This window comes from Erinaceus europaeus, chromosome 16 (genome assembly GCF_950295315.1).
Source record: "Erinaceus europaeus chromosome 16, mEriEur2.1, whole genome shotgun sequence".
In the NCBI taxonomy this organism is placed as follows: Eukaryota; Metazoa; Chordata; class Mammalia; order Eulipotyphla; family Erinaceidae; genus Erinaceus; species Erinaceus europaeus.
The window spans coordinates 21907789-21920855 of NC_080177.1; the positions used below are offsets into that span (position 1 = coordinate 21907789).

General features: G+C 35.6%; 1 protein-coding gene across 8 annotated transcripts in view; it reads right to left on the reverse strand.

Moving 5' to 3' along the window:
* PEAK1 (pseudopodium enriched atypical kinase 1) overlaps positions 1–13067 on the reverse strand; it is a 303174-nt gene that overhangs the window by 167617 nt on the left and 122490 nt on the right. For 5 of the 8 annotated variants that reach the window (XM_007525762.3, XM_060174714.1, XM_060174713.1 and 2 more), the window contains one exon: positions 2490–2654. The exons of 2 other annotated variants lie outside the window; for them this stretch is intronic. The gene's annotated coding sequence lies outside the window, so the exon portion shown is untranslated. Of the gene's footprint in view, positions 1–2475; positions 2655–13067 lie in introns of all 8 variants that reach the window. One more of the 8 variants, XM_060174715.1, reaches the window with a different exon arrangement.

Consider the following 13067-nt stretch of genomic DNA (forward strand, 5'->3'; position numbering starts at 1 on the left):
CTTACAGGAAATTTGCTAGTGGAAGCTAATGAATAGTAAAATCCATTATTTCTGCATTTTAATGATGCTATTGACCACGGCTACCAAAAATTACTGCAATGAATTTAAATGGAATCATTAGTTTTACAAGGAGTTTTGAATATGGTGATAGAAAATTAAACATAATTAAATAGGTAAAGAAAGCCAGATTATCTGTAAACAAGACAAGGAAATCTATAGCTACACATATTATCTCGACTGTGTAAGAGTTCATTCAGCACACTAATTTGTGTCTTTCAAAACTGCTTTCTTTAACTTTCATTTAGTGGTTTAAGGATATTAAAACAAACAAACAAACAAACAAAAAAACCCACAACAGACAAACAAGCAAATAAACACACAAACCAACCAACCAACCAACTAGCTAAGTAGCTGGGTTGTGGAGAGCCCAAAAGAGTAAACCAGCTACCATGCACAAGGTCCTGGGTTCAAGTTACTGATTCCTATCTACAGGGGAGAGCTTCATGAGGAGCTAAATGGTGCTACAGGTCTTTCTGTCTCTATTTCTCCCCCTCTTCTCTCCCCAAATTTCTCTTTGTCACTATAACAAATAAAATAAAATAAAATAGAAAAAAAAAAAAGGCTGCCAGGAATGGTGGATCCTGGTGGCAATTAAAAAAATGTTATTAAACACTAATATTTGGCAAGTCTTGGAAAAGTTCAAATTGTATCATAAGTAGAGGTTTATTAATTAATGATTGATAAAAGATTCAGAGAGAGAGATATCAGAGAGAAAGAGATCAGAGCACTGTTCACAGCTGAACATAATTAGGTGGTGCTGGGGGCTTTGGTGCTCCAGGTATGCAAATTGTGTTCTCTAAAAAAATGAACTACATTCTTGACCTAATATTTGGAAAATTTAAAGTGAATGCCAAGTTTTGGGTTTTTTTCCCCCCATGATTAATGTTAGGACAGAAAGTAAGAACATTCATTCCTATATATACTTACTATGGGTTACACAAAAGAATCTGAATAATTTCCAGGAAGGAAGTCCTATATTGCTTAGAATTACTGTAACTTATTAAATCTACTGTACTTCACAGTAAGGATCTAGTTTTAGTCAGTTGTACATATCAACTAGAAAGATACAGTGACACAAGCAAATGATTATTCCTCTGAATCAAGTTAATACATTTTCTTTCTTTCTCTTTTTAATTCTTATTTATTGGATAGAGACAGCCAGAAATCAAGAGGGATGGGGGTGACTGAGAGAGAGAGACAGAGAGACACCTGCAGCATTGCTTCACCACTCGCAAAGCTTTCCCCCTGCAGGTGGGGACCAGGGGCTTGAACCCAGGTCCTTAGGCACTGTAAGACATGCAATCAACCAGGTGCACCACCACCCAACCCCTAAGTTAATACATTTTCAACAAATAAAATTTCTAGTTGTTCATTAGAATGTAATAAAAAATTGCAGAAGTTTGAATCTTTACACAACAGGTGCTGAAATAATTTTGGCCTAAAATAAAAGTATTTTACAGCGCAAGGTCCTAAGTTCCTCCAGCCACTTATAGCAAGGCTTCTCAAGCTGTCCCCTGGCTACTACATCAAAACATTCCTTGGTCTACAAAGGGAAAAAAAAAAAAAGGTAGTTTAGTTTAGTAAGGCTGACAAAAACCTTAAGTATTTCTGTAATTGCTTTCTACTTTGCTTGCACTATAATTGTAATAGTCCTTGTATTTTTTCAAAAAGAAATGAATATATAATGTTTTCAAACTCTGTTTCTCTGTTCTAGATTTTGGTGTCTTTCCTATAAAGCTCTAAAATTTCCAAAAAGAAAGGGCAAAAGAAGAAAATAAGAATTAAGTGAACATATAAGTGAGATATATGAAAGGTCAATGAAACAGATTCAAGTAAGGAAATGAAAAATAAATAAAACTCAGAATAAATCTAAAAAAAAAAAACCTTTTGCATGTATAATAGCATACTACTACTTAAGTCTCTCTCTCTTTTTTTTTCCTGGTTCCTATATTCTGAAGGATGGGCTTACAAGCGTGTCATATTCTTATTCAAATAAACTTATATAGGTGAAGAAATTCACAGCTGGGGAAAGCAATACATTTTTGGCCAATATTACAGTCATAAATTAAGGGCCAAAATGAAAGTTTAACTATGTTAAGTAATTTATAAAAATTAACAGTTTTATTTACACGGATATTTATAAGGTAAATACTTTAATTCTTCTAGATCATTTGGAATTTCTGGTGAGAAGCCAGGTGAACCTAGATTCAAGCCTCTGGTTTCCATCTTCAGGTGGAAAGCCTCATAAGTGGTAAGGCAGTTCTGTAGATGTCTATGTGTCTCTCTCTCTCTCTCTCTCTCTCCTTCCCTCCCACCCTTCCCTCTTAACTGCTCACTTTCTCTACCCAGTAAATAATAAAGCATTTTAAAAATGTATAAAAAATAAAAAACTTTCTGGTGAAAACATAAAATGACAGAAATCTCCTTACCTTTTACATTTAGAGTAATTCATCCATTATGGTGACAAAGGTGGTTTTAGCAGCTATTATTACATTTCTCTAAAATTTAAAAGTGCACTGGGTTCTTTGACGATGAACACCTTTTCTTCCTTTCTTCTCATTCATTAGCTGTTTTTCTGATGACTGCAATGTTTACTATAAGAGAAACAAAACATAGCTAACTAGAAGAGTCATCTACTTTTATATATATTAGACATTTTTCTTCCTCTTTTAATAGTCTTATTTTCAGAATAATGAAGTAGTAATACTATTATTCATTTGAGAAGTAACTTCTTTAAGGGTATAACCTCACATATTCAAGAACTTTCATGTCACACCTAAGAAGCAAAGAATTCACAACAATCAAACTAGCACTAGTGCAGCATGCTTTCTAACTTCCTTTTTTATTGATGGGAAGGGGGCTAGAAGTATAAGAATATTAATTGAATGAAAATTGAACAACTTAACTTATAAATATCCAATTTTTATATTAAGGAGAGAGAAAAAGGAGAGAAGGTGAGAGGAAGAGAGAGAGAGAGCTAGAGCATCACTCTGATAAATGCAAAGCTGGACATCAAACTTGGGACCTCACACTCCCAAGTCCAAGGCTTTATCCACTGTGCCATTTTCTGGACCAAAAAAAAAAAAATCAATTTCATAAGTCAGTGTTCAACTTTGGAGAGATCCAGTGAAATATGGAAGTAGGTATCTTCATATGGAAAATACCTCTTCACATTATAGTTTCATTATAGAGTGAAGAGTGAAATACAAACATAGTAGGCCTGAGTATCAACTAAAATTAATAAATTCCTATCTTTTTCTGACTCTTGGTTACCAATTACATGTATTCTGAAAATTGGTCAAGTACACTATTTTTTCTCTGTAATATTAAATGCAAGAAAAAATAATTCTAAGAATGAAGAGTGAAAGGTGCATGCCATCATTTACAAATATTTCTTGAATATGCTTATTACACTTATTCACATATTACAGAAATGAATCAAATTTTTAGACAATAAAGATTAATTTAAAAGTTTTCACACCATCAAACACTAATTCCAACACAGCTGGATAATTTAAGATAAAAAACAAATCCCATGTCCTTCTACTATTTACACCCATTATTTCATGTGGCATATAATAATGTTAAGTAGTGTAGAAGAAATATTGCTGAAAGAGTATAGACATCGGCAATATATAGATGAAATGGCAACTACCAAGGTGTTGCATATACAATGGCAAAGTTATATAGTCTTCTATCTACTGTCTTCTGAGAAAAAAAAGATGTATGCCTAGTTTGACATGAAAATAATGTGAATATGGAAAATAGAATATAAAAATTGGCAACCTAGGGAAAGACATAATGCTAGAAAAGTGAAGTGACTTAACAAAGGTGCTTGACCAATGACAAAATTGAAATGATAACCTAGGTCTCCTCACTCATTGCTAATGTAGTGCTGACTATTCTTCTATCATCCGCCTTTCCTTTTGAACCTCCGAATCCTTTCCTATGAAATTTTATTCTTAGACCATACCAGCATTTAATTAAATCATATTTTAAATATCATTTATATTAGTTAAGTTGTACGTATTATGTAGCTGGGTCATATATATTTTATCCACTCATTATCTCTGACTCTTAACTTGTGAGTTTAGTCCATCTATATTTAAAATATTTATTAAAACAACTGGGCTCAGGATCAGGTGGTGGTATACCTAAGCACACATGTTACCATATGTTCAAGCCCTGGTCTCCACCTGCAAGGGAGAAGCTTCACAAGCGGTAAAACAGTGCTGCTGATTATTCTCCCCCTCCTCTTCTTCCTCTCCCTCTCCCTGTCTCTTTCTCAACCTAACTTAACCACAATTTCTCTATATCTATAAATACTTAAAAAGTTATACCTTAGTCACAATTTCTCATTGACTTAAAAACCTCTAAGATGGCACTTAACATAAAAAAAAAAAAAAAAACCTCCCGGGGAGTCCGGCAGTAGCGCAGTGCGTTAGGCACACGTGGCGCAAAGCTCAAGGATCCCAGTTTGAGCCCCTAGCTCTCCAACTGCAGAGAAGTCGCTTAATAAGCGGTGAAGTAGGTCTGCAGGTGTCTGTCTTTTTCTCCCCCTCTCTGTCTTCCCCTCCTCTCTTCATTTCTCTCTGTCCTATCCAACAATGACGACATCAATAACAGTAACAACTACAACAATAAAAAAGGGCAACAAAAGGGAATAAATAATAAATAAATCTTTTTTAAAAATCTTAAAAAAAAACTCCCAATATCCAACAGACTCAGTATTGTAAGTTTTTGCTTACTATTTAATAGTATGGAATAGCTTGCATGAAAATATCACTTAGAATGAAAACACAATGGTCCACTGGTAATCTTCTAAGCTTACAAACACTTAATCATATAGATGAGGAACTGTCTAGCCACAAACCATACACCATCTGTCCAGCTGCCTATTTATATATGACTGGGAAAGTAACAACAGTTTATACATTTTTAAATAATTGGTTATATAAAACCTTTGTAATATAAGAGTATATGAAATTTAAAATCCATTGACTATTAATAAAGTTTTCTTAGAACACAGTTCACATTTTAACATGCTGTCAATAGCTGCTTTTGTACTATAAAAGCAGAGCTGACTTGTGTCAGGGGCCATATGGCTCACAAAACCTAAAATGTTTTCTCATCCAGCAAAATAATACTTGCTAGTTGCTTGCAAGAGGTACACTGAACATGGTTCTACTCTTAAAATTTTTTAAACTTTTATTTTTAAACACTAGGTCAAGTGGTTTATTTCAGCCCTGGATCATTATTATACTATTCTTCATGTTTCTAATGGAATATCAATAATTTCATGCTTAAAATGACTATCCCTTAATATTGGAAAAGCTTTTACATATGCAAAAATCCATTTTTTTCTGACTTGCGAAATTTATGAGTTTGTTTCTGACTAAGTTTGTAATGGATTCTATGAACTGAAAAATGGTGTAGTGTCCCAAGCAAAGGACTCTGAGGAAAGAGGTGGAGGGAAAGGGTGAAAAGGACCTTGGGGCCCTGTTGCATGATGATGGCAAAGGATCTAAACTGTGAGTGATCAGACCCATGTGTCAACAATTGCATTGAAAAACCATTAACCCCACACCCCAATAAAATGACAAAAAAATTTTCTAACAAAAGAGAAAGAAAAATAAATCTACAGTTGATATAAGATCATTCCTAATTACTGAGCAAAAGTATTTCAATGGTTAATAAGCTTTTGAGAGCTTCAGAACTTTATCAACGTATTAGCACTAAAATTCACTCTAGAATGATCCAATTTCTGTTTAGTCATGAAAGAGTAAGTCCAGAATAATGTTCCTGCCACAAACAACCAGGAGACCATAGAATACAGGGAAGGACTATTTTCAGGCACAGTTTGACAGGACTGTGATTCCTGAGAAAAGGGACACAAACCAGGCGGCCCTTACCATCAGCCAATGTTCTCAGCCAGGAAGCAATTTACTGCACCTGTAAAGGCAAGGAGAGCCCAAACAGATACTGGCAATCTTGGTGACTTGAGAGGCAGAGAGAAAAGATGCAAGCAAGCCAAGGTGACTGGAATTTATGGGCAGCATTCTAGAGAGGAGGGAAAAGAGATGTAGTCATTTAAATGAGGGTTTCCTTGAATGCCTAGCTAAATAAAAACCTGTACTTGAGAAGGGTAAAATTTTAGGAGACCCGTGGAGAAGTACTGCTAAAGAAAGAAACTTACCGGGGAGTTGTTAAAACAAAGGTTTCTTAGAACTGACACAGGGCCAAGAATTCAGTAAAATTCTTCCAGAAAGAAGTGAAAATCCATTGAATTTACATTTCACTCACTATTGACCCCAGAAAGAGCCACATCATAAGCAAGGAAGGAGAAGGCAATGCTATAACAAAAGCTTCTCTAGACATATCTAAAAGGAAATTGAAAACCTAGAAAGGATCACTCTAATAAGCAATCTTAAGTGAGTGTCTGGAAAGAAATTCTATATTCTTTAAAAACTAATGGGCATACAAAGACAAATCAGAAAAGTATCAGTCAATTGATAGCGAGCAAGAAATAACAGACACATAGGAATGAATAGACGGAGACAATGAAGGGGTTATTTAAGTGCTCTCCATATTCTGGAGAGAGTAAAAAGAGATTGGTGAAAAAGAACCAAGAATATCTAGATATAGAAAATGTATAAAATATTTGAAAAGAAGATTTCACTGGAAGGGGTAAATGGTACTTTGTCTACTGCAGAAAAGAGAAGGTATTACACATTTGAAGGTGACAGCAATATAACCTGTCCAAAATGAAGTTCAGAAAGAAAAAACACATGACTGAGAGAGAATGGAAAACTACAGCTGTTCAAGCCTTACATTATAAGAAAATACATTATTTCATAGTAGACTATAGTAAGCTATAAAGAAGCCTATTGAAAATCTTGAACAGGCTGGGGAGATAGCATAATGGTTACGCAAAAAGATTTCCATGCCCGAGGTACTGAAGTACCAGGTTCAGTCCTCAGCACCACCACCACAAGCCTGAGCTGAACAGTGCTCTGGTTAAAAAAAGAGAAAAAGAAAGGGGAGTTGGGCTGTAGCGCAGCGGGTTAAGCGCAGATGGTGCAAAGCACAAGGACCAGCATAAGGATCCCGGTTTGAGCCCCCAGGTCCCCACTGCAGTGGAGTCGATTCACAAGTGGTGAAGCAGGCCTGCGGGTGCCTATCTTTCTTTCTCCCTCTCTGTCTTCCCTACCACTCTCCATTTCTCCCTGTCCTATCCAACAACGACGACATCAGCAACAACAACAATAAAACAACAAGGGCAACAAAAGGGAATAAATAAATATTAAAAAGAGAGAAAGAGAATAAAGTGTGTGTGGGGGGGGAATCTAGAAAAACATGAAACAAGAGAGGAAAATTGAAAAACAGAGAAGGGAAGAGAGAAAGAATGCAGGAAAACAAAAATGAGCCAATGTGAGAATAAACCAATAGATTAATAGATTAAATGGAATCCAAAGGCAGAATTAATTCAAAGGAAAGGCTAATAGAAAGCAATAGCAAGATAGTAATTTTAAATCCCAACAAATTAGTAAATGCATTAAATGTAAATTATCTAAATACTCTAATTAAAAGACGGATTACGGATTTGGGACTGGGGAGAAAAGCAGGTAGATTACTTACTTTCTTTCTCCGTGAGAGACCTTGGGTTACATCTGTAGTCTAACATGAATGCACCAAGGACAAACTTCATGAAGTGTATTGATGCTTTGATCTCTTTCCCCCAAACTCCCACACTCCACATAATTTTAAAATATAAAATGAAAAATACTTTAATTTTAAAAAGTGAGACCAAATACATGCTTTCTATGAGAATTTGTGCTAAAATAAGAAAACAAGATAAAATTAAAAGGCTAAATATGTCATATGAACCAAAATCTTAAGAAAGCTAAAATAGCCACCCAGAAGTTAGAACAGAGGATAAAGTACTGGACTCTCAAGCATAAGGTCCAAAGTTCAATCACTGGCACTACATATGCCAGAGTGAAGCTCTGATCTTTTCTCTCCCTCTCTGTCATAAATAAATAAATCTTTTACAAAATAAAAAGGTAAAACAGTAATACTTTTAAGTCAAAGTAGGAGATATGTAATGTGTGACATTCCATAAGGATAAAGTTTCAATTAATTTAGAAGATTAAATGATTCTAAACATGGGTGTATGTATATAATCAGGACTACAAAATACATGAAGAAAAACTAACAGACTGAAGAGAAACACAAGCAAGTACATAGATACTGTTGAAGACATCATTCCTCTTCTAGGTTCAGAACAATTTTAACAAAAATAAAGAATACTTGAACAGCACACTTTCATGTATATTGGTACTTAGAGATTACTCTGACCAACAATAACAAAATATGAATTTTTTATTTTAAATATTTTATTTATTCATTGGCTAGCGACAGAGAGAAATTGAGAAGGGAGAGAGGGAAGGAGAGAGAGAGGCAGAGAGAGAAAGCGAGAGCGTGAGAGCTACAGTGAGAGTGAGAGAGAGAGGTAGAGAGAGAAGAGACTGCTTCATCACTTATGAAGCTTTTCCCATGCAGGTGAGTGACCAAGGTCTTGAACTGGGATCCTTGGGCACTGCAACATGTGTGCTCAACCATGTGCACCACTGCCTGGCTCCATAACATAATTTTCTATAATACTCAAGAAATATTTACCAAGATAATTATCTTCTGAGCCAGGAATCTGTATTAACAAATAATTGGAAATATATACATTTTCTATATCACAATGGAACATTAAAATCACTAATAAGAAGAAACTTAGAAAATTCTCATTTAGAAATTATACAACTTACTAATAAAATAAATGAAGGGCCAAATAAAAAATTATGAAAACAGGCTTAAAGATAGTTAACCTGATGCAACACATACTCTGAGGACCTGGGTTCGAGCCCAGGAACATGGGATACCATGAACAGCGTGGCACCAAGAGAAGATACATGGACAGTGGAGCAGTGCTCCCTTCTCTCGCTCTCTCTCTCTGTCTCTCTCTCTCTTCCTCTCCCTCTCTCCAACCCATCTCTCTCTCCTCTCTGAAATAAAGAGACTTTTAAGCTATCCCAGGAGCAATGCAATCATACAAAGCCTCAGCACTATAGATACAGAAAAGAAATAAGAAAAAATTTCAATGAAAATAAAATTTTAACCCATAAAATTGTTTTATGATATACAGTCAAAATGATACTTTGAAGAATTTTGTATTTTTCTATCTTTATATTAGAAAAGGGGATAAAATCAATTACCAAATCTTCTATCATAAGAAGCTAGGAAAAATGAAACAAATTAAGCCAAATTAGACAATGACAAAATAATAATGAACAGAAATAAATAAAATAAGCAACTGAAAATAGAGACAAAATGTTGAAAGAGAAAATAGGTTGCTGGAAAAAAAATCAATAAAATTGACAGATCTCTAGCTAGCAGGAGTGAGCCAAGACAAAAATGCTCAATACCGGGAATGAAAGGGAAGACATTACTAAAGATTTTTACAGACATTAAGAGAACAAGAGAATAACATGAATGCTTTGATGTCAAATACATTTGACAACTATGATGAAATGGACAGTTTCCTTAAAAGACACAGATTACCAACATGGTATAAGAAGTAATAATCTGAACAGCTTTATAGCTATTAAAAGAATAGAGTTTGTAATTAAAAGTGAAGAAACTTAGTCCCTAAGGCCTTCACTGATACACTTTAACAAGGAGAAACAAAATATATCAAATTCTACATTTAAAAAAAAAAGAAGAAGAAGAAGGGGAGGAGTGGTGGCAAGAGCTAGCTCCCTGGGGGAGTTCACACTTTCCCATGTGCATGATTAGGTTTCCAGCCACTGGTCACCATACGGGAGCACCAGCAAAGGGGAAACTTCATAAGCAGTGGAGCAGTGCTATGGTGTCTTTCTTTCTTTCTCTCTTTCTTTTTCTCTTGCTGTTTTTCACTATATTACAAAGATTCCACTAGAATGGTGGGATCATGTAGGTGCAAGGCCCCAAAGAAGTCCTGGCCAGGAAAAAAAAAAACTATAGAGACGGAGATGTCCCCCCAAATGATTTTTTAATATCCACACTAGATTGACACTAATACCACCTACAAATATATGAGAAAAAATATTTAACAAAATGGCAAGTCAAATTAAGCAACAGGAATTCAAGGTTGATATTACATTTTAAATAACCAATGCTATTAAGCATATTGACAAAATTAAGGAGAAAAACAATATAACCACCTTGAATGATAGAGAAAATACCTAGTAAATTAACTTATTCACTGAAAAAATGGTAGAAAACTCAGAATAGAAATATATACATATATATTTACATACATATATTTTAAAAAACACAGATAAAGAAATCTGTAATTGAAAACTAATATTAAAAATCACCACTTCCCATCACAGTTTTTTAAGTTTCATCTCTAATTTTCTGTGAATTATAAAAAAAATTATGGGGGAATCAAAAATTACTATAAACAATAAATACATTTGTTGGTAAAGTGTAAAATTTCTAAGCTTTATACAAAACACTATATCCTCCTACCTATGTCTTCCTCCACCATCGTGCACTAGGACCTGAAACCCTAACCTCCTCCCTCCTCACAGTCCTTTACTTTGGTGCAATACACCAAACCCAGCCCAAGTTCCGCTTTGTGTTTCAACTGTCTCTTCTTATTTCTCAAATTCTGTCTATGAGTGAGATCATCCCATATTCATTGTTCTCTTTCTGGCCTATCTCACCTAACATGATTCCTTCAAGTTCTATCCAAGATAAAGAAGAATTCATCATCCTTATTATCTGAGTAGTGTATGTATATATATATATATATGTATATATATATGTATGTATATATATATATGTATGTATATATATATATATATATATCTCACAACTTTCTCAGCCACTTACCTGTTTTGTTTAATCACCACCCAGCCCTGGCTATTCAAAATGCTGGGACAAAGTTGGGAGGTCAAAAGCACTCCCCTGAGCAGTCTCTCTAGCCAGTAGCCTTTTAACTTTTCTTTCCTTCTTTCCTACTCTTCTTTTTCCCCTCCCCCCTACTTGCCCATGTCCTCCTCTTCCTCCTCCTCCTCAGCCTCCTTCTTTTGGACAGAGGGAAAGATACATAGAGTTAGACAGGGAGAAAGGAGAGACACCTGCAACACTGTTCCACTGCTAATTAAGTCCCCTGCTGCACTGTGCCCTTGCAGGTGGGGGGCTGGGGTCTTCATCCTGGGTCCTTGCACACAGTAAAGTACTCTTTCTACAGGGCAAGCCAATATGTAGCTCTGAAAAGGAATATTCTAGCCCCAGAACTGTCATTACCTAGTTGATGATGAGTGATAGTCTCTCACCCTTGGTTTCTCTTTGTAAAATGAAAAGAGAAAAATCAAATGATCTCCAAAGCCACTTCCTCTTTCAACATTTATGGTTATTCCATGTTTCTGTTAAATTTTTAACATTTCAGAAATAATAATAAACACAAAATATTTTATGCTGTCAAGTAGTTTCTATAATCTTGCTTCAGACAGTGCAGGTTGGTTTTCAGTGTTGTCTGCTACTGGCTTTATGTGACTATTTTATGGGGCTCTAAACATTTGACCTCACTACCAGCCTTTGTTGTTGAGCCAGATGTTGTTGTGCGCGGGCCTCAGAGAAGAGAGAGGGGGTCTGGAGCGAAGAGGAAACAGAAATCTTCATTTGCGCTGGCACCTCAGAGTTGGGTGCTAGAGAAGCAGGTTGGGCCACGTGGAGGTAGCGAAAATGGCCGCCTCACGCAGTAACCTTTCCTGCGTCTGAACACCGGAGTGAAGTGCTGGCAAGAGAGCCAGGTGTGGAAAACGGAAGGGTTTTTATAGAAGTAGCTTTCACGAGAATGGGAAGGGGGAGGAGTAACCATAGCACTCCAGGATAGGATGACAACTCTCCTGAGAATGGGAGGGGGGAGGAGTAACCAAAGCACTCCAGATATCACGGGGATATAGACAATGTCCTGAGGGCATAACATGGCGGAACAGGCACTCCCAGAATGTCCCAACTCTCACGGGAACTAGTAGCCTGAGGGGAAAACATGGCAGATGTGAACGCATCTGCACAATTTCCCAGCAAGCTTTGAAAGGATGATCTCTAGATAGTACTTTCCCCTATTGTGGAGCAACCAGCTCTCAGACTATAAAAGATGTCTATGCCCTTTATCACATCTGACCTTCTCTGTATTTTCCTACTAAAAACTCTTATAAATGAGCATTCATGCTAGGGAAATGATGCTGGCTACATTTCATTTTGTACGTACTGACAATAGAGGAAAAAGATTAAGTCATTTTTAGTGGTTTCACTCAAGATGGCAAAGTACTTTTTAAAACCCTGTATGGTAAATCTAGAGTTTCTAAAGTCTTTTGTAATCTTTCTCATATCTGTGAAAGTCTTGCAAATTAGTAACATTTCTGACTACCAAGAATGTTGTTTATAGAAAAAAAAATGAGCAAAGCTAGCAAGGGAGCACATACAAATTCAACTTTAAATTCAGTCTTAATAGAAAATCCTGGTATCGAATACTAGCTATTTATTTTTCCTTTTCTCACAGATAGGTTTTCATAAAAGAAATAAGACCAGAAAGAAAATTATCTATTTCAGCAAGAATCTCACCTTCATTCAGCAGAATAATCTTTGAGTATCTATGAAAATCATCTAAACTTAACACACTGAGAAATTTAAAAAAAAAAGTGACTCACATATATGCTGACCAATATTCAGCTGACAGTACTTGATAGTACTTTCCTGTCATAAATACAAGTAACAGACAACTACAGGTGGACTGAATTTACAAATTTAGGTCAACAAATTCTGTCACTCTCCTTTATCATCTACATTTCTCTCCTTGCATTACGACAGTGCCAGGGCCTTGTGTATGTACAACCCCACAAGCCCAGGTCAATTATTCCACTCCTTTTATTGTTTATTAGAGATTTAACAGTGGTTTAGAAGAT